Here is a 17,065-nt window from a genome sequence, read left to right on the forward strand (position 1 = left end):
TTGCTGACAACCCTATTATGTGGCACTTTATCAAATGCCTTTTGGAAGTCCATGTTCACCACATTACCCTCATCAACCCCCTGTCACCTCATCAAAAAAACTCAACCAAGTTAGTTAAAAATAGTTTGCCTTTAACAAACCAATGCTGACTCTATCTAATTAATCCATATTTGACCAAATAACTGTTAATTTTGTTCCAGACGATTAACCTGAATTTCACAATCTCGCTGCCAATCTCGTGGGCCACACGCCATCGAGCTGCTGCAATGTTCCGTGTGGCGACTGATTTAAATAGCTGGGATGGGCCGTCCCCCCTCCCCTGATCACGTGGAGGGGGTGGGCTGTCCATCCCTAGCAATGGTGTCAGCTGACTGTGCGCTGCTGGTAACATCATTTTTAAAGGACTGTCAGCCCTACCGGCTAATTTCAATATAAACAGGTAAATTGAATCAAAATAAATAAATACATCTCTGTTGCCCCTCTCCCACGCACCCAATAACAATTAAATTAATTATCTGCCCTTCGCCCCCCAAAACACTTACCTTTACCATCTGACCTTCACCCCTCCCAAATTTCACAAACTTTAAATTACAACCCTTCCCACCATCCCCTACACCCATGACATTAACACTGATCCCTTTCACCCCCCACCCCACTAATGTTGCACCTTGTTTCACTGGACGGGGATCCGAAGTGCCGGAGTGTCACAGAGCGCCGGCCGCTGAGCTGAAGATCGCAGCGGGACATCAGGTGGTGACGTGAGCTTCATTAATTCAATCATTTAAATTTATTTAAATATTCAAATTGGGGCCCCGTCGCTGAGCGGAGGCGGAGGGGGAGGCGTTGCCACAAGCTGGGTGCGTGGCGGCCCTCTGCCAGAGGCAGTTTTTGGAACCCCCGCCACGAATTCCGACATCGGCAGGGTTGGGAGTCGGTAAAATCCAGCCCATTACTTCTAAAAGCTTTCCCACTACTGAGGTTAAACTGACTGGCCTGTAGCCAGCAAAAAGGTTGGGGAAAAAAACACCAGCATAGACCAGTGGCCAGTTCCAGAGTTCTGATGAAAGGCCATTGGCCTGTAACATGAACTCTTTCTCCATAGATGCTGCCAGACTTGCCCAGTATTTCCAGCAACATTCTGTTTTTATTTTAGGCTAGTTTCTGTGCTATCAGCTCTTTGCACGATTACTTGTGGCTCATTTGAGATCGTAGCACAGAAACTGACCGATGGTCTGCCGAGTGTCAATTAGGATTCGGGTTAAAGGTTTTGTTGTGGTTACCTGTGAAAGTATCAGTGCCTCCCCGCTGATGTCAAACTTAAAACTTAACTGCTAGTTGTTCGCTGCCAACTTTGAACAAAGTTTTTACACAAACGTTTCTCAGTGAAAGCTACTTAAACCCTCTTCACTTCGCCCTTGTACTTCGACCACAGCCGCCGCATCAGCATTTACTCACGTGAGCAAACTAATTAGAGTGCCTGCAGACCTCTGACCTTTTCATGTTTGCTGCCCTTCCGCCACTTCATAACCTGGAAACTGTTGCAATTTCTCCAACTGGAGAGCGCGGACTCTAACAATCTCAGAGCTCAGACCATCATAGCCACTGAATTAACACACCAACAACCCCAAAATATCCAAAGACTCAGAGCACATTGAACGACACCGCTAATACCCCCGGTCTGAGTGCACACTCCACTAATACCCCCAGACTAGGGCACACTCCACTAATACCCCTGTACTGAGCCGACACTCCACCTATACCCCCAGACAGAGGACACACTCCACTAATACCCCCGGACAGAGGGCACACTCCACTAATACCCCAGGACTGAGAGCACACAGCACTAATACTGCCAGACTGAGGGCACACTCCACTAATACCCCCAGACTGAGTGCACACTCCACTAATACCATCAGAGACTGAGAGCACATACCACTAATACCCCCAGACTGAGAGTACATACCACTAACACCCCCAGACTGAGAGTACACTCCACTAATACCCCCCGACTGAGGACACACTCCACTACAACCCCCAGAATGACAGCACACTCCACTAATATCCCGAGACAGAGAGCACACTCCACTAATACCCCCAGACTGAGTGCACACTCCACTAATACCATCAGAGACTGAGAGCACATACCACTAATACCCCCAGACTGAGAGTACATACCACTAACACCCCCAGACTGAGAGTACACTCCACTAATACCCCCCGACTGAGGACACACTCCACTACAACCCCCAGAATGACAGCACACTCCACTAATATCCCGAGACAGAGAGCACACTCCACTAATACCTGCAGAGTGTGGGCACACTCCACTATTACTCCCAGACTGAGGGCACACTCCACTAATACCCCCAGACTGAGGGCACACTCCACTAAAACCCCCTGACTGAGTGCACACTCCACTAATACCCTCAGAGACTGAGAGTACATACCACTAATACCCCCCGACTGAGGACACACTCCACTACAACCCCCAGAATGACAGCACACTCCACTAATATCCCGAGACAGAGAGCACACTCCACTAATACCCCCAGACTGAGGGCACTCTCCACTAATACCCCCAGACTGAGGGCACACTCCACTAATACCCCGGGACTGGGGGCACACTCCACTAATACCCACACAGACTGAGAGTACACTCCACTAATACCCCCCGACTGAGGACACACTCCACTACAACCCCCAGAATGACAGCACACTCCACTAATATCCCGAGACAGAGAGCACACTCCACTAGTACCTGCAGAGTGTGGGCACACTCCACAAATACTCCCAGACTGAGGGCACACTCCACTAAAACCCCCAGACTGAGGGCACACTCCACTAATACCCACACAGACTGAGAGCACACTCCACTAATACCCACACAGACTGAGAGCACACACTACTAAGACCCCCAGACTGAGAGCACACTCTACTAATACCCACCGAATGAGGGCACACTCCACTAATACCCACACAGACTGAGAGCACACTCCACTAATACCCTCAGACTGAGAGCTCACTGCACTAATACCCACAGACTGAGTGGACACTCCACAACTTTTCGTTGTGCAGCTTTTCCAGGAGCACAGGCATTGCGAGCGAGGAGTGAACAGCTGGGAAGTCAATTTCATCGGGAGTTTCGGTGGAGCAGGGACTGCTGGGTAAGTAGAAACCTATATATTTGGGCTGTGTAAATTCTCTTACCTTTTCGTTGTGCAGCTTTTCCAGGAGCACAGGCATTGCGAGCGAGGAGTGAACAGCTGGGAAGTCAATTTCATCGGGAGTTTCGGTGGAGCAGGGACTGCTGGGTAAGTAGAAACCTATATATTTGGGCTGTGTAAATTCTCTTACCTTTTCGTTGTGCAGCTTTTCCAGGAGCACAGGCATTGCGAGCGAGGAGTGAACAGCTGGGAAGTCAATTTCATCGGGAGTTTCGGTGGAGCAGGGACTGCTGGGTAAGTAGAAACCTATATATTTGGGCTGTGTAAATTCTCTTACCTTTTCGTTGTGCAGCTTTTCCAGGAGCACAGGCATTGCGAGCGAGGAGTGAACAGCTGGGAAGTCAATTTCATCGGGAGTTTCGGTGGAGCAGGGACTGCTGGGTAAGTAGAAACCTATATATTTGGGCTGTGTAAATTCTCTTACCTTTTCGTTGTGCAGCTTTTCCAGGAGCACAGGCATTGCGAGCGAGGAGTGAACAGCTGGGAAGTCAATTTCATCGGGAGTTTCGGTGGAGCAGGGACTGCTGGGTAAGTAGAAACCTATATATTTGGGCTGTGTAAATTCTCTTACCTTTTCGTTGTGCAGCTTTTCCAGGAGCACAGGCATTGCGAGCGAGGAGTGAACAGCTGGGAAGTCAATTTCATCGGGAGTTTCGGTGGAGCAGGGACTGCTGGGTAAGTAGAAACCTATATATTTGGGCTGTGTAAATTCTCTTACCTTTTCGTTGTGCAGCTTTTCCAGGAGCACAGGCATTGCGAGCGAGGAGTGAACAGCTGGGAAGTCAATTTCATCGGGAGTTTCGGTGGAGCAGGGACTGCTGGGTAAGTAGAAACCTATATATTTGGGCTGTTTCTGAACCCGAGACACTACTCTTGTAGTGTCTCCCACCCGCCCTCCTCCTCTTACCAAAAAAAAGGACTCGGTTGTGTGTAGGTAAGGTAAGGCTTTTTCTATTTCTCTTCTTGTTTTATCATGTGATTGGTTACTAACTTGGGAATTTAGAATAGTGGGAATGGAGGTTAAGGCAGTTGAATGTTCCTCCTGCAGAATGTGGGAGGTAAGGGTCGCCAAGGGTGTCCCTGCTGACTCATCTGCGGGAAGTGCACCCAGCTCCAGCTCCTCGAGGACTGCGTTAGGGAACTGGAGCTGGAGGAACTTCGGATCATTCGGGAGGCGGAGGGGATTATTGAGAGGAGTTATCGGGAGGCAGTCACACCTCAGGTAAAAGAAGAAGGTAGATGGGTTACCGTCAGGGGAAGGAGCGGGAACCAGCAGGCAGTGCAGGGATCCCCTGTGGCCGTTTCCCTCAACAACAGGTATACCGTTTTGGATACTGTTGGGGGAGACGACTTACCAGGGGTAGGCAATGGGATACAGGTCTCTGGCGCAGAGTCTGTCCCTGTTGCTCAGAAGGGAAGGGGTAAGAGGAGTTGGTCATTGGGGACTCCATAGTTAGGGGAACAGATAGGAGGTTTTGTGGGAACGAGAGAGACTCACGGTTGGTGTGTTGCCTCCCAGGTGCCAGGGTACGTGATGTCTCGGATCGTGTTTTTGGGATCCTCAAGGGGGAGGGGGAGCAGCCCCAAGTCGTGGTGCACATAGGCACCAACGACATAGGTAGGAAGACAGATGGGGATTTAAGGCAGAAATTCAGGGAGCTAGGGTGGAAGCTTAGAGCGAGAACAAACAGAGTTGTTATCTCTGGGTTGTTGCCCGTGCCACGTGCTAGCGAAGTGAGGAATAGGGAGAGAGAGGAGTTGAACACGTGGCTGCAGGGATGGTGTAGGAGGGAAGGTTTTGGTTTCCTGGATAATTGGGGCTCTTTCTGGGGTAGGTGGGACCTCTACAAACAGGATGGTCTTCACCTGAACCAGAGGGGTACCAATATCCTGGGGGGAAGATTTGCTAGTGCTCTTCGGGGGGGTTTAAACTAATTCAGCAGGGGGATGGGAACCTAAATTGTAGTTCCAGTGTGCAGGATGTTGAGAGTAGTGAGGGCAGAGATAAGGTTATAAGGACACAAGAGGGCACTGGCAAGCAAGAGCTTGGTTTGAAATGTGTCTACTTCAACGCCAGGAGCATCCGGAATAAGGTGGGTGAGCTTGCAGCATGGGTTGGTACCTGGGATCTCGATGTTGTGGCCATTTCAGAGACATGGGTAGAGCAGGGACAGGAATGGATGTTGCGGGTTCCAGGATTTAGATGTTTCACTAAGAACAGAGAAGAGGGTAAAAGAGGGGGGGGGGGTGTGGCATTGTTAATCAAGGAAAGTATTACAGCAGCAGAAAGGACGTTTGAGGACTCGTCTACTGAGGTAGTCTGGGCCGAGGTTAGAAACAGGAGAGGAGAGGTCACCCTGTTGGGAGTTTTCTATAGACCTCCAAATAGTTCCAGAGATGTAGAGGAAAGGATAGCAAAGATGATTCTTGACAGGAGCGAGAGTAACAGGGTAGTGGTTATGGGGGACTTTAACTTTCCAAATATTGACTGGAAATACTATAGTTCGAGTACTTTAGATGGGTCTGTTTTTGTCCAGTGTGTGCAGGAGGGTTTTCTGACACAGTATGTAGACAGGCCAACCAGGGGCGATGCCACATTGGATTTGGTACTGGGTAATGAACCCGGCCAGGTGTTAGATTTAGAAGTTGGTGAGCACTTTGGTGATAGTGATCACAATTCGGTTAGGTTTACCTTAGCGATAGGCAGGGACAGGCATATACAGCAGGGCAAGAATTATAGCTGGGGGAAAGGAAATTATGATGCGATTAGGCAAGATTTAGGATGCGTAGGATGGGGAAGGAAACTGCAGGGGATGGGCACAATCGAAATGTGGAGCTTATTCAAGCAGCAGCTACTGCGTGTCCTTGATAAGTATGTACCTGTCAGGCAGGGAGGAAGTTGTCGAGCGAGGGAGCCGTGGTTTACTAAAGAAGTTGAAGAGCTTGTCAAGAGGAAGAAGAAGGCTTATGTTAGGATGAGACGTGAAGGCTCAGTTAGGGCGCTTGAGAGTTGCAAGCTAGCCAGGAAGGATCTAAAGGGAGAGATAAGAAGAGCAAGGAGAGGACACGAGAAGTCATTGGCGGATAGGATCAAAGAAAACCCTAAGGCTTTCTATAGGTATATCAGGAATAAAAGAATGACTAGAGATAGATTAGGGCCAATCAAGGATAGTAGTGGGAAGCTGTGTGTGGAATCGGAGGAAATAGGGGAAGTGTTAAATGAATATTTTTCGTCAGTATTTATAGTGGAGAAAGAAAATGTTGTCGAGGAGAATACTGAGATACAGACTACTAGGCTAGATGGGATTGAGGTTCACAAGGAGGAGGTGTTAGCAATTTTGGAAAGTGTGAAAATAGATAATTCCCCTGGGCCAGATGGGATTTATCCTAGGATTCTCTGGGAAGCCAGGGAGGAGATTACAGAGCCTTTATCCTTGATTTTTGTGTCGTCATTGTCGACAGGAATAGTGCCGGAAGACTGGAGGATAGCAAATGTTGTCCCCTTGTTCAAGAGGGGGAGTAGAGACAGCCCTGGTAATTATAGACCTGTGAGCCTTACTTCGGTTGTGGGTAAAATGTTGGAAAAGGTTATAAGAGATAGGATTTATAATCATCTTGAAAAGAATAAGTTCATTAGAGATAGTCAGCACGGTTTTGTGAAGGGTAGGTCGTGCCTCACAAACCTTATTGAGTTTTTTGACAAGGTGACCAAACAGGTGGATGAGGGTAAAGCCGTGGATGTGGTCTATATGGATTTCAGTAAGGCGTTTGATAAGGTTCCCCACGGTAGGCTATTGCAGAAAATACAGAAGTATGGGATTGAAGGTGAATTAGTGCTTTGGATCAGAAATTGGCTAGCTGAAAGAAGACAGAGGGTGGTGGTTGATGGCAAATGTTCATCCTGGAGTATAGTTTCTAGTGGTGTACCGCAAGGATCTGTTTTGGGGCCACTGCTGTTTGTCATTTTTATAAATGAACTGGATGAGGGTGTAGAAGGGTGGGTTAGTAAATTTGCGGATGACACGAAGGTCGGTGGAGTTGTGGATAGTGCCGAAGGATGTTGTAGGTTACAGAGGGACATAGATAGGCTGCAGAGCTGGGCTGAGAGATGGCAAATGGAGTTTAATGCGGAAAAGTGTGAGGTGATTCACTTCGGAAGGAGTAACAGGATTGCAGAATACTGGGCTAATGGGACGATTCTTGGTAGTGTAGATGAGCAGAGAGATCTTGGTGTCCAGGTACATAAATCCCTGAAAGTTGCCACCCAGGTTAATAGAGCTGTTAAGAAGGCATATGGTGTGTTAGCTTTTATTAGTAGGGGGATCGAGTTTAGGAGCCACGAGGTCATGCTGCAGCTGTACAGAACTCTGGTGCGGCCGCACCTGGAGTATTGCATGCAGTTCTGGTCACCGCATTATAGGAAGGATGTGGAAGCTTTGGAAAAGGTGCAGAGGAGATTTACTAGGATGTTGCCTGGTATGGAGGGAAGGTCTTACGAGGAAAGGCTGAGAGACTTGAGGTTGTTTTCGTTAGAGAGAAGGAGGAGAAGAGGTGACTTAATAGAGACATATAAGATAATCAGAGGGTTGGACAGGGTGGATAGTGAGAGCCTTTTTCCTCGGATGGTGATGGCAAACACGAGAGGACATAGCTTTAAGTTGAGGGGTGATAGATATAGGACAGATGTCAGAGGTAGTTTCTTTACACAGAGAGTAGTAGGGGCGTGGAACGCCCTGCCTGCAACAGTAGTAGACTCGCCAACTTTAAGGGCATTTAAGTGGTCATTGGATAGACATATGGATGAAAATGGAATAGTGTAGGTCAGATGGTTTCACAGGTTGGCGCAACATCGAGGGCTGAAGGGCCTGTACTGCGCTGTAATGTTCTATGTTCTAATACCCTCAGACTGAGAGCTCACTGCACTAATACCCACAGACTGAGTGGACACTCCACTAATACCCACAGACTGAGAGCACACTCCACTAATACCCACAGACTGAGAGCACACTCCACTAATACCCACAGACTGAGAGCACACTCCACTAATACCCACACAGACTGAGAGCACACTCCACTAATACCCACAGACTGAGTGGACACTCCACTAGTACCCACAGACTGAGATCACACTCCACTAATACCCACACAGACTGAGAGCACACTGCACTAATACCCACACAGACTGAGTGGACACTCCACTAATACCCACAGACTGAGTGGACACTCCACTAATACCCACAGACTGAGTGGACACTCCACTAATACCCACAGACTGAGTGGACACTCCACTAATACCCACAGACTGAGTGGACACTCCACTAATACCCACAGACTGAGTGGACACTCCACTAATACCCACAGACTGAGTGGACACTCCACTAATACCCACAGACTGAGAGCACACTCCACTAATACCCACAGACTGAGAGCACACTCCACTAATACCCACAGACTGAGAGCACACTCCACTAATACCCACAGACTGAGTGGACACTCCACTAATACCCACAGACTGAGTGGACACTCCACTAATACCCACAGACTGAGTGGACACTCCACTAATACCCACAGACTGAGTGGACACTCCACTAATACCCACAGACTGAGTGGACACTCCACTAATACCCACAGACTGAGTGGACACTCCACTAATACCCACAGACTGAGTGGACACTCCACTAATACCCACAGACTGAGTGGACACTCCACTAATACCCACACAGACTGAGTGGACACTCCACTAATACCCACAGACTGAGTGGACACTCCACTAATACCCACAGACTGAGTGGACACTCCACTAATACCCACAGACTGAGTGGACACTCCACTAATACCCACAGACTGAGTGGACACTCCACTAATACCCACAGACTGAGTGGACACTCCACTAATACCCACAGACTGAGTGGACACTCCACTAATACCCACAGACTGAGTGGACACTCCACTAATACCCACAGACTGAGAGCACACTCCACTAATACCCACAGACTGAGAGCACACTCCACTAATACCCACAGACTGAGAGCACACTCCACTAATACCCACAGACTGAGAGCACACTCCACTAGTACCCACAGACTGAGTGGACACTGCACTAATACCCACAGACTGAGTGGACACTGCACTAATACCCACAGACTGAGTGGACACTGCACTAATACCCACAGACTGAGTGGACACTGCACTAATACCCACAGACTGAGAGCACACTCCACTAATACCCACAGACTGAGAGCACACTCCACTAATACCCACAGACTGAGTGGACACTCCACTAGTACCCACACAGACTGAGAGCACACTGCACTAATACCCACAGACTGAGTGGACACTCCACTAATACCCACAGACTGAGTGGACACTCCACTAATACCCACAGACTGAGTGGACACTCCACTAATACCCACAGACTGAGTGGACACTCCACTAATACCCACAGACTGAGTGGACACTCCACTAATACCCACAGACTGAGTGGACACTCCACTAATACCCACAGACTGAGTGGACACTCCACTAATACCCACAGACTGAGTGGACACTCCACTAATACCCACAGACTGAGTGGACACTCCACTAATACCCACAGACTGAGTGGACACTCCACTAATACCCACAGACTGAGTGGACACTCCACTAATACCCACAGACTGAGTGGACACTCCACTAATACCCACAGACTGAGTGGACACTCCACTAATACCCACAGACTGAGTGGACACTCCACTAATACCCACAGACTGAGTGGACACTCCACTAATACCCACAGACTGAGTGGACACTCCACTAATACCCACAGACTGAGTGGACACTCCACTAATACCCACAGACTGAGTGGACACTCCACTAATACCCACAGACTGAGTGGACACTCCACTAATACCCACAGACTGAGTGGACACTCCACTAATACCCACAGACTGAGTGGACACTCCACTAATACCCACAGACTGAGTGGACACTCCACTAATACCCACAGACTGAGTGGACACTCCACTAATACCCACAGACTGAGTGGACACTCCACTAATACCCACAGACTGAGTGGACACTCCACTAATACCCACAGACTGAGTGGACACTCCACTAATACCCACAGACTGAGTGGACACTCCACTAATACCCACAGACTGAGAGCACACTCCACTAATACCCACAGACTGAGAGCACACTCCACTAATACCCACACAGACTGAGAGCACACTCCACTAGTACCCACAGACTGAGTGGACACTCCACTAGTACCCACAGACTGAGTGGACACTCCACTAATACCCACACAGACTGAGAGCACACTCCACTAATACCCTCAGACTGAGTGGACACTCCACTAATACCTACAGACTGAGAGCACACACCACTAATACCCTCAGACTGAGTGGACACTCCACTAATACCTACAGACTGAGGGCACACTCCCCTGATACCCCCAGACTGAAAGCACACTCCACTAATACCCACACAGACTGAGAACACACTCCACTAATACCCCAAGACTGAGGGCACACTCCACTAATACCCACATTGTCTGAGAGCACTCGGGAGAGTTTAAACTAGTGTAGCGGGGGGTGTGAACTAGAGCAGTTGGACAGCGGGTGACATAACTGAGGGTGAACTAATAAATAAGGCTAGTAGGACTAAGAGGAAGAGCAGGCAGGGAGATGTTGCTGAGCACAGCGGGACTGGTGGTCTGAAGTGCATTTGTTTCAATGTGAGAAGTATAACCGATAAGGCAGATGAACTTAGAGCTTGGATTAGTACTTAGAACTATGATGTTGTTGCTATTACAAAGACTTGGTTGAGGGAAGGACAGGATTGGCAGATAAATGTTCTGGGATTTAGAAGCTTCAGGCGGGATAGAGGGGGATGTAAAAGGGGTGGGGGAGTTGCATTACTTGTTGAGGAGAATATCACAGCTGTACTGCGGGAGGACACCTCAGAGGGGTCATGCAGCGAGGCAATATGGGTGGAGCTCAGGAATAGGAAGGGTGCAGTCACGATGTTGGGGGTTTCCTACAGGCCTCCCAACAGCCAGCAGGAGGTAGAGGAGCAGATATGTAGACAGATTTTGGAAAGACGTAAAGGTAACAGGGTGTAGTGGGGGGTGATTTTCACATCCCCTATATTGACTGGGACTCACTTAGTGCTAGGGGCTTGGATGGGGCAGAATTTGTAAGGAGCATCCAGGAGAGCGCCTTGAAACAATATGTAGATAGTCCAACTACGGAAGGGGCCATACTGGACCTGGTATTGGGGAATGAGCCCGGCCAAGTGGTCGAAGTTTCAGTAGCAGAGCATTTCGGGAACAGTGACCATAATTCCGGAAGTTTTAAGGTACTTGTGAATAAGGATAAGAGTAGTCCTTGGGTGAAGGTGCTAAATTGGGGGAAGGCTAATTATAACAATATTAGGCAGGAACTGAAGAATTTAGATTGGGGGCGGCTGTCTGAGGGTAAATCAACATCTGACATGTGGGAATCTTTCAAACGTCAGTTGATTAGAATCCAGGACCGGCATGTTCCTGTGAGGAAGAAGGACAAGTTTGGCAAGTTTCGGGAACCTTGGATAACGAGGGATATTGTGAGCCTAGTCAAAAAGAAAAAGGAAGCATTCGTAAGGGCTGGAAGGCTGGGAACAGACGAAACCCTTGAGGAATATAAAGAAAGTAGGAAGGAACTTAAGCAAGGAGTCAGGAGGGCTAAAAAGGGTCATGAAAAGTCATTGGCAAACAGGATTAAGGAGAATCCCAAGGCTTTTTAATCGTATATAAAGAGCAAGAGGGTAACCAGGGAAAGGGTTGGCCCACTCAAGGACAGAGGGGGGAATCTATGTGTGGAGCCAGAGGAAATGGGCGAGATACTAAATGAGTACTTTGCATCATTATTCAACAAAGAGAAGGACTTGGTGGATGATGAGTCTAGGGAAGGGAGTGTAGATAGTCTGGGTCATGGCGTTATCGAAAAGGAGGAGGTGTTGGGCGTCTTGCAAAGCATTAAGGTAGATAAGTCCCCAGGGCCTGATGGGATCTACCCCAGAATACTGAGGGAGGCAAGGGAAGAAATTGCTGAGGTCTTGACAGAAATCTTTGTATCCTCATTGGCTGCAGGTGAGGTCCCAGAGGACTGGAGAACAGCTAATGTTGTTCCTTTGTTTAAGAAGGGTAGCAAGGATAATTCAGGAAATTATAGGCCGGTGAGCCTTACGTCAGTGGTAGGGAAATTATTAGAGAGGATTCTTCGGGACAGGATTTACTCCCATTTGGAAACAAATGAACTTATTAGCGAGAGGTAGCATAGTTTTGTGAAGGGGAGGTCGTGTCTCACTAACTTGATTGAGTTTTTTGAGGACGTGACAAAGATGATTGATGAAGGAAGGGCAGTGGATTTTGTCCATATGGACTTCAGTAAAGCCTTTGACAAGGTCCCTCATGGCAGACTGGCACAAAAGGTGAAGTCACACGGGATCAGAGGTGAGCTGGCAAGCTGGATACAGAACTGGCTCGGTCATAGAAGACAGAGGGTAGCATTGGAAGGGTGCTTTTCTGAATGGAGGGCTGTGACTAGTGGTGGTCCGCAGGGATCAGTGCTGGGACCTTTGCTGTTTGTATTATACATAGATGATTTGGAGGAAAATGTAGCTGGTCTGATGAGTAAGTTTGCGGACGACACAAAGGTTGGTGGAGTTGCGGATCGTGATGAGCATTGTAGAGGATACAGCAGGATCTTAATCGGTTGGAGACTTGGGCAGAGAAATGGCAGATGGAGTTTAATCCGGACAAAGGCGAGGTAATGCATTTTAGAAGATCTAATACAGGTGGGAAGTATACAGTAAATGGTTGTGACAGGCAGAGAGATCTGGGCGTACAGGTCCACAGGTCACTGAAAGTGGCAACGCAGGTGGATAAGGTAGTCAAGAAGGCATACGGCATGCTTGCCTTCATCGGTCGGGGTATAGAGTATAAAAATTGGCAAGTCATGTTGCAGCTGTACAGAACCTTAGTTAGGCCACACTTAGAATATTGTGTGCAATTCTGGTCGCCACACTACCAGAAGGACGTGGAGGCTTTGGAGAGGGTACAGAGGAGGTTTACCAGGATGTTGCCTGGTCTGGAGGGCATTAGCTATGAGGAGAGGTTGGAAAAACTCGGATTGTTTTCACTGGAACGACGGAGGTGGAGGGGCGACATGATAGAGGTTTACAAAGTTATGAGCGGCATGGACAGAGTGGATAGTCAGAAGCTTTTTCCCAGGGTGTAAGTGTCAGTTACTAGGGGACATAGGTTTAAGGTGTGAGGGGCAAAGTTTAGAGGGGATGTGCGAGGCAAGTTTTTTACACAGAGGGTGGTGAGTGCCTGGAACTTGCTGCCAGGGGAGGTGGTGGAAGCAGATACGATAGCGACGTTTAAGAGACATCTTGACAAATATATGAATAGGAAGGGAATAGAAGGATATGGGCCCCGGAAGTGCAGAAGGTGTTAGTTTCAGCAGGCATCAAGATCGGCGCAGGCTTGGAGGGCCGAATGGCCTGTTCCTGTGCTGTACTGTTCTTTGTTCTTTGAGTATCAATTAGGATTCGGGTTAAAAGTGGTTTTGTTGCGGTTACCTGTGAAAGTATCAGTGCCTCCCCACTGATGTAAAACTTAAAACTTAACTGCTAGTTGTTCACTGCCAACTTTGAACAAAGTTTTTACACAACCGTTTCTCGGTGAAAGCTACTTCAACCCTCTTCACTTAGTCCTTGTACTTCGACCACAGCCGCCACATCAGCATTTACTCCAATGAGCAAACTAATTAGAGTGCCTGCAGACCTCTGACCTTTTCATGTTTGCTGCCCTTCCGCCACTTCATAACCTGGAAACTGTTGCAATTTCTCCAACTAGAGAGCGCGGACTCTAACAATCTCAGAGCTCAGACCATAATAGCCACACTCCAACAATCCCCAAAATATCCAAACACTCAGAGCACATTGAACAACACCACTAATACCCCCGGACTGAGGGTACACTCCACTAATACCCCCAGACTGAGGGCACACTCCACTAATACCCCCGGACTGAGGGCACACTCCACTAATACCCCTGGACTGAGGGCACACTCCACTAATACCCCTGGACTGAGGGGACACTCCACTAATACCCCTGGACTGAGGGGACACTCCACTAATACCCCTGGACTGAGGGGACACTCCACTAATACCCCTGGACTGAGGGGACACTCCACTAATACCCCCGGACTGAGGGGACACTCCACTAATACCCCCAGACTGAGGGGACACTCCACTAATACCCCAAGACTGAGAGCACACTCCACTAATACCCCGGGACTGGGGGCACACTCCACTAATACCCCGGGACTGGGGGCACACTCCACTAATAACCCCAGACTGAGGATACACTCCACTAATAACCCCAGACTGAGAGCACACTCCACTAATACCCCCAGACTGAGAGCACACTCCACTAATACCCCCAGACTGAGGAAACACTCCACTAATACCCCCAGATTGAGAGCACACTCCACTAATACCCCCAGATTGAGAGCACACTCCACTAATACCCCCAGATTGAGAGCACACTCCACTAATACCCCCAGATTGAGAGCACACTCCACTAATACCCCCAGACTGAGTGCACACTCCACGAATATCTACAGACTAAGGGCACAATCCACTAATACCCACATAGACTGAGAGCGCACACCACAAATACCCACAGACTGAGAGCACATTACACTAATACCCACAGACAGCACACTCCACTAATACCCTTACAGACTGGGAGCGCACTCCCCTGATACCCCCAGACTGAAAGCACACTCCACTAATACCCACAGACAGACAGCACACTCCACTGCTACCCTCACAGACTGAGCACACACCACTAATACCCACAGACAGACAGCACACTCCACTACCACCCTCACAGACTGAGAGCACACTCCAATAATACGCCCACACTGAGAGCACACTCCACTAATACCCTCACAGACTGAGAGCACACTCCAATAATACTCCCACACTGAGAGCACACTCCACTAATACCCTCACAGACTGAGAGCACACTCCACAGCTCAAGACCACCTTCTCAAGGGCAAATAGCGATGGGCAATAAATGCTGGCCTCACCAGAGATGCTCACATCCCACAACTGAATAAAAAAAACTTATATACTTCACTTTCAGTGCTATTGGTTTCACTTCTTATAACATGGATTTTCTTTTTTTAATTTAAAGTAGTAAGGTGCAAGTTCCTATATTCCTAAGATGTTGTCAACCCTTCTCCCTATGGAAGGTATTTCATCCCAGGATAACGCAAAAGACCAAGTCATCAGGAATTGTAGGCTCCCTGCTGAGAGTTACAAAAGACTGAGACCCGTACTTCAGAACCAGTCACTTGTATTCAAATCCCCAGTCTCATGAATGTGGTCAAACATATAATAATGAAATTAAAGAAGTGGTATAGGACTGTCCTAGTCTCTTTCCTGTTTGCCCAGTGTTTCCATTCGGAATGGATGCTGAGAGGCTGTTTTCCCTGGCTGGAGAGTCTAGAATTAGGCGGCATAACTTCAAGGTAACAGTCAGCTACTTTGGACTGAGATGAGGAGAAATTTCTTCACTCAGAGGGTTTTGAAACTTCGGAATTCTCTATCCCAGTGAGCCTTGGATACTCAGTTATTGATTATATTCAAGACTGAGATGGATAGATTTTTGGACATTAAGGGAATCCAAGGGATCTGGGGATCAGGTAGGAAAGTAAAGGTTGAGGATCAGCCATGATCTTATTAAATGGTGGAGCAGCCTCCAGGGGCTGAATAGCTTACTTTTGCTCCTATTTCTTATGTTCTTATGTATCTCTGCTTTCACCAGGATAGGTACTTTTTTCATTTATATACTTTTTTTCTTATGTTGTCTCTTACCTCTTTCGTCATCCATGACATTTTGGTAAGTAGAATTCATTGGCATAGACTGGCTCTGAATCACATTTAATGCTCATATGGAAACAGTGAGCATCACAACATGGATACAATATATGCAGCCAACTCAATGCGAATCTCAAAGTTTTTAACATCATATAAGGAAGTTCAGTAATAAAAATGATGAATGTCAAAGTGCAGCACACAAAAGGGTCTTTCTCCTTCTTCGTCTTATCATAGTCCAGTTAGTGGGAGAAGTAAGCATTCATTGAGAAAAAGTGAAATTAAGAACTTTAAGAGGGTTGTACCAAATACAATTACAAGAGAAAAGGAAAGAGCAAACAAAGGATGCCAAAGTGAAAAGAAAAACCAAGGCAATGAGGTACAAATACTGGAGAAGTAGACTAGATGAGCACAAAAGAGCTCAATAATTTATTGAGATGGGAATTGCAAAAATGAGGCAACAAACATTAAACCTTTCAGTAAGGAACATCAAAATGAAGATGCACAAATATAAATTTATATTGACCTTTACGAGAACCAGATTTTCCAATCAAAGCATTTACCAAAGTGCCAGCATTGAGCCAAATATCCAATAGTTAAATCTAACATTTAGGTCAAATACAGCATTGCTCAGGTATTCTTCTCAATATAACTGGTTCAATATGCATAAAAATTCATAGATTGCACTCAAACTCATAGGAAGAAATGAAAGCCCACTTCATCATTACATTTCTTGTCATGTTCCATTAGTCTTGTTAGCGTACACTCAAGAATTCTACAGCCAAATATGTATCTTTCTGGCCCTGTTGAATCTCTGGCTAGTAGAGTTCTTACTTTGGTTTCATCAGGAAATTTCTACAACAGCAACAACAACTTGCATTTATTTAGGACCTTTAACATAGTAAAACATCCCTAAGCACTTC

General features: G+C 47.5%; 1 protein-coding gene and 1 long non-coding RNA gene across 5 annotated transcripts in view; one reads left to right on the plus strand and one right to left on the minus strand.

The window, feature by feature from the left end:
• Window positions 1-3,294, minus strand: part of LOC137371188 (nucleoside hydrolase-like) — a 37,720-nt gene extending 34,426 nt beyond the window's left edge. The window contains exon 1 of one of the 4 annotated variants that reach the window (XM_068033298.1): window positions 3,208-3,294. The gene's annotated coding sequence lies outside the window, so the exon portion shown is untranslated. Of the gene's footprint in view, window positions 1-1,280; window positions 1,473-3,060; window positions 3,085-3,207 lie in introns of those variants that run through there. The other 3 variants (XM_068033300.1, XM_068033299.1, XM_068033296.1) reach the window with 3 other exon arrangements.
• A 668-nt stretch (window positions 3,295-3,962) lies between these two features.
• Window positions 3,963-17,065, plus strand: part of LOC137370924 (uncharacterized) — a 52,500-nt gene continuing 39,397 nt past the window's right edge. Inside the window, exon 1 of the long non-coding RNA XR_010975139.1 lies at window positions 3,963-4,046. This is a non-coding gene — a long non-coding RNA (uncharacterized lncRNA). The remainder of the gene's footprint in view (window positions 4,047-17,065) is intronic.

This window comes from Heterodontus francisci, chromosome 6, assembly GCF_036365525.1.
Source record: "Heterodontus francisci isolate sHetFra1 chromosome 6, sHetFra1.hap1, whole genome shotgun sequence".
Classification (NCBI taxonomy): domain Eukaryota; kingdom Metazoa; phylum Chordata; class Chondrichthyes; order Heterodontiformes; family Heterodontidae; genus Heterodontus; species Heterodontus francisci.